Raw genomic sequence first — 6,006 nt, 5'->3', positions numbered from 1 at the left:
CTTTTTTGTTTTGATTTAAAATTCATTGTCCAGCTTCAGCTTGGTGACTTTTACCGTGTGTAAGCTTTTTGGTTATCGGTCTTTTGTCTCCCTATTTTTCGGACAATTACCAGTATTTTTTTTTAGGGTTTTGTAATTTTTCATTGCAAAAGTCAGATCGCCACTTCATGGGAGTGATTTGAAATTATATTGATGGGTTATAGTGTGTGTAAACTTATTGACTAGGTTCCTATTTTTAATGTTATTACTTTTCTCTTCAAAAACTACAGCACAGAATTCAATGAAATTTGTTTTGATTGTTCTTTAGGTATGAACTTTTAGGAATTTTTTTTTCAGAGAAAAAACATGGTCACTTTCACAAAAAAATAGAATGTTACTTATCAACCTAGGTGAGCAATTCAGACTCTTTAGAGCCTCTAGTTTAGAATGTATCTCTTATAAATCTTCAATACAAAAATCTCAACAACTCTTCATGAGAATGATTTGAAATTTGGTTTGCAGCATCATCTTTATGGTTTGCAGCATGTTTATGCGTTTTATACATATAAATTATTTGCAGACATATAATGGTTGACCCTGTTGTTATCTGTATCATGGATTTCCATGTTGTCTTCAAATGTAGACACATGGTTTTTGTAGGATAAATGTTGGTTGGTTTGATCTCAATAAAATTTCACAAGGTTCCAAAACATGAAAAAATTATTATTGTTGATTTTGATGGGTGGTGGATGGGGTTGTGGAATTAGAATAGAGGCCAAAATGGACCAAAAATAAGCATTTCATAGAATTTTTAAGGCATAACTCAAATATGAGCACACAGATCTCTTAAAAATGATAAATGATGAAATGATATTTTAACCAAATGTTTTATACCTTAACAGTCTGAGATTGACTTCCTTTATTTGTATCCAAATGATAACAAGAGTAAAAATGTAAGGATCTTTATGATGTTGTTCAATAAGATTCCATCACAAAAAAGGAGGATTTTGATAGATATTTGAGGTTATATCTCTTACTGGGTATAAAGGGGGCCTTTAAAACAACCCAAGAGTCACTACGATTCTAGTCAGATTTTCATCCTTTGTCAAATGTTAAATCACAATCCTAATTTAGAGCTGTATTGGGCATGAACTGGTCGTCCACATTTATCCCAACTGTTTAGGGTTTAACCTCTGCTGTCACATCAAGCTGTAGCCTGTGAAGCATTTTAATGATATAAATTTGTCGATTGCTCATTGTGACAATGACATGATTTGTAATTATGAATCTATTTTCTGATACTTTATAGTACAGCAAGAAGAATTTCCTCAATTCTGAGGAGTTTCATATGACCAATGTCAATTACATTCACAATTTGATACTGTTAGCTCTCTGACAAATCTGACCATCACCAGATGTAGATTGATTACCTGATAAGAACCTGTCTGCTATAAGTAATGTTAATACAAAATCAACTTGTGGTCTCTGACCGTTTCCTTGTTTTATAAGCACTCGTGTCTTTGCTGAATTTATATTTTTGAAGCTGTGCAGTATAAAATACTATTTTGAAGATTGAAGCTAAATGTTAAGGTATGTCATTTTTACTAATGAGTTTTATATCTTTAAATAAAATCTTAATTTTTATTAATCCAAGGGTAAAAATTAGATTATTTTGTACTAAATTGAAAAAAATCACATCCTTTAAGTCTGTTTAATTGATGAACTACACCATATTCCACTGTACTGTTTTGTCAATCTGTCCATATGTCATGTTATAATTAAGAAATTAATAATTTTGATAATATGTGTTTCCAAATACATTGAATCTACTTTCTTTATTAATCATTGGTAAGTGAAATAAATTTAAACTTATGGGCAGTACATAACTAGAGAAAAACCTCCCCCTTTCCAGTGTTAGGTGAAATTGAAAGTTTAAACATTAGAAAAAAAGGTAAAGATAGATGAATGGCTAGATTAACAGAAAGACAGTGGAATGTCAAAATATCTCATCTGTAAAGACAAGTTGATTGCTTATAACTTAATTATTGTGTCATATATCGTAACAAATTGTTTTTTCTTACTCATAACACATAGTATAATATGCCTTGCATTATATGACAATATTATATTATAAATGTTTTCTATTTTTTTCTTTCAAAATGTTTAAAATGTCTGAATACATTATTTTGGGCAATTCTATTTTTTTTTCTTTCTTTACAGCTTTGTTGTTTTAAATGTTTGTATACGTACAGAAGTGGAAATATTGTCAATAAAAAGTAAGTAAGCAGGATTTTCATAGTAAACTATCTTTACATAACCATAGATTACTATATAAACATGTCTAATTATTCCTATCAACACTGAATAAGAGCGGATAAATATAGAGTTATCTTCTTTGTTTCCTGATTTAAAAAAAAAATCATCTTTCACTCAAGAAATATCATCTTAAAAACAGATATATATTTTTTTAACAATGGCTTCTGTCTTGAAATTGTTGTGTAAGAAAAGTATAAAAGCAGTTTCCAAATACATGATTACATGTATTTATTTCTTTTACTTTCAAGAGAAATTAGAAAACTTTATTATTACAAATGCTGTTGTGCAAAAATACTGCTAAGTGAGTGTAAAATAAGATGAATAACACAAGGTCAGTATGAATTTTTATTGCTTACCTCAAAATTATAATTAGTCAAACTAACCAATGTATGTTGAAGAGATACTTAAAGATATGACAGAACCCAAACAGTAATTAGAATAGAATTCTTCCTTTGTTGCCTGCCTACATTCTTCTACAATTCCTTTTTTCCTAACTTCCTGTTCAACAATTTTGTTTATAGTTTGACCACATGGTAACTTGGGGTGATAGTGTTGGGTAATATTTTGTGAGCTTTGCTCAGTTTTCATATTACCACAAAAATAGAGGTATGATGTTGTCATCGTAGGCAAAGTTCAGACAATATTTAACGTGAATATAAAAGTATTTATTTCTGTTTCTCCTTGGAAGTACATGTATTATCTTAAAACAAATTTGAATAGCTGACTTAAAAAGTATGTCATCATTTTTTTTCACATGATTTAAAGACTATATGACACTTCAAAGATTGATAGAAAATAATGAACTTCTACTTCCATTGTCTGATTTCATCAAATTTCTGAAAGAAAACAGAAGACCAGAAGATACTTCAACCAGACTAGACAACATCCAGAGAGATTTAGACAAAAAGCATGGGCTAAGAAGACTGCAAAACACGATTTATATTGAGTTAAGTGCATTCATTTTATATGTGTTGAGCAAAACAACCAACAAATTTATTTGCAAGAACATATTTAATGACATACTGCATTTAATATCATATGAGAATAAGCCAAGTGAAGAAATGTATGTTAAAAAATTGTACAATAATTTGGCCAAAATGTCATCCAGTTACAAGTACATGACAGATATTCACAGATTTTGATGATAATGCTATTAAGACATTGTATACCAACTACAGAAACAGTTATTCAAATTATGAATGGAAATTCATATGCCAATTTGAACACCATTTCCAAAAGCAGCACCCAGAGGTTAAAGACTGATAAAACTCTTAAACGTAAATTTCACCTACTTGCCTAAAGAAGTTGGTAAAGAAATAGTGCAGCATGGTAAAGACTATATAAGCACTACTCAACAGAGGAAAACAATAGCAGAAATCTTACATCATGATAGTTTTCAAGTGAACCATTTTCATCTATACATTTCTATAAGGAGATGCATTGCTGCAGATTTTAAGCCATTAGGTGAAGTAATGGAAAACATACATTGTGTTGAATGCTGTATAGAAAGTTGTGACCACTTACCAAATGGTATCCATGTGTTTTTTGAGATGGCTAAAAGAGATGTAACTGAAGAAAACCTTTACAACGTCATATTCATAATACTATCCAAAGTCAGCAAAACACATGGTCTTTCTATAACTTTAAATTGTATTCTTTGAACCTGGTACCTTCAATGACTACAGATGTAAAAGCTGTCAATCTTCAAATTTACACAAGTTTCATTTGAGGGACGACTTTCATGAGAGAAAATTATTTGACAAGACAATGTCAGTAGACAAATTGACTGAAGATGACTTGGAGAATGTCCCATGCCTAACTACAGCTTTTGGTAAAAAACAGTTTTGTTAAACAAGCATTGATGAGATGGATTGTGAGAGCTCTCTTTACATGCCACTTGATTGGAGATCTTTTGATTTGATCCAGGAATGGCACTTGGAAGTTCCCTTACTTCTTCAAACCTTGATGGGAGGCATGTTTATAAATACAGATAGTGTAAAAAGATCTGATCGTCCCAAGCTTTAATTGATGCAAAATTAGCTAGACTGTACTCCCTGACTGACATTGGGCTTAACATACTGAACAGAAACCATAGTGGAATAATTCAGCAACTAAATACAGAAGATCTTATCATAAACTACCACTCTCTTGCCACAGTGTTTGGTATAACATCTGAAGCTGGTATCTCTAGAAGTCAAAAATGAGTAGAAAACTGGCCTCTAAACCAGATTGATGTTGACATATTATATTATGAAGCATACTCTGGAATATATGTCACAAGATGAAACTGAAGTTTGTCTCTAATATGTTAATATGAGAGATTGCATGTTCAGGAATTTCCCATCCAATCTTGAATGGGAATATTCTTTACAAAGCAATAAAATGTAAGAACTCATCTTTTAAATTAACAAAATCTTTAAATAGACTTATTAAAAAAGATTATATCTATCACATATAGTTAGAAAGTGTTTATAAATGGTTTTTTTTGTACTGATTATTGATTCCCTCTTTGGAGCTTTGCATCCAAATTAACTATGGTATTTTTTTAACCAAGTTGTTCACTTGGCACAGGGTATGCTCTCTTTCGATGCTTTTATAGTTCAAGCTAAAGTTGCAGTAGTAATGGTATTGAACGTGACCGGACGGGTTAAAATTATTTTACTCCGGAAGTCGTTATGCGCGGTATATTAAGAGTCAGGACATTTCTAGGGTTGTTTTGTCGGTAAAATTTTGTGAAACATTAAGTTTTCATGTGAAAAATGTACATGTATAAACTTGTCAACTACACTATCACCAACACACACGTATTCAACAGTTACTTCATAATCGAGGCCTAATCATTTCGTCAATTAACGGTTACTACAGAATGTATCTGCTCATAACCAATACTGTAAATTAAAGCAGTTTCTGGTATAGAACTTTAGACACCTCGACGTAAGTACGTTAATGTTTATAAAGCAATTATCATATACATTTCATGTACATGTATAATTTCAAGACAGCCACGTTTATCGAAACTGAAGTAAATGGGCAGCCTGGATTCCGCTATGAACTGGGACCAGGTGCATTGGTAGGATAAGCATCCTCTACATGCTTTTCTAGAAACATCCGCCGAGTTTCTAATAAAATTCACGTCCGGGAAAGAGAGAAGGAGTATCGGTTCTCATGGTGCAGATGAATACAACATGCATTACGATCCACGGGTTCATGATGACCATGAAAAAAAATTGTAATGACTCGGATCTTATAGCAACATGATAACGCTATCCAACGAAAACTTATTGTAAGAATACTAGTAAGAATATTAGCGCGTTACAGAACGGCAAGCTCTGGCATAACGTATGGGATGTGATATGGAACTATACACAGGTGCTGAAAGGATAGTTGACGATACGAAACGAGAACTTATTGCGTTTGTCGAGTAGTTTGGTCACGCGTTTTCCCTCTTCATCTCTAAAAGTAGCAGAATATGAGGCTGACTTCATAGAGTCTGTAATGTCATTTACCTCAAGCTCTTTGGGAGTAGACACGATGCATACAGTCCCCGAATATAGGATTGTTTAAAGACAAAGCCAATAGTCTTTCAAAAGGGTTGTATATTAATTTGCTACACGGGCAATTCTCTGAAAGAAATGACTCACGAAATCTGCTCCAGAAAGTTCACCTTCTAATAATCATTTTATGTCTCATATATAACAGTTCCTTGTGTAA

Source organism: Perna viridis, chromosome 1 (genome assembly GCF_037379345.1).
Source record: "Perna viridis isolate PV_CMFRI_1.1 ecotype Kerala chromosome 1, ASM3737934v1, whole genome shotgun sequence".
Lineage (NCBI taxonomy): Eukaryota > Metazoa > Mollusca > Bivalvia > Mytilida > Mytilidae > Perna > Perna viridis.
The sequence above is the reverse complement of the archived record's forward strand: the minus strand, read 5'-3'. Positions refer to the sequence as shown.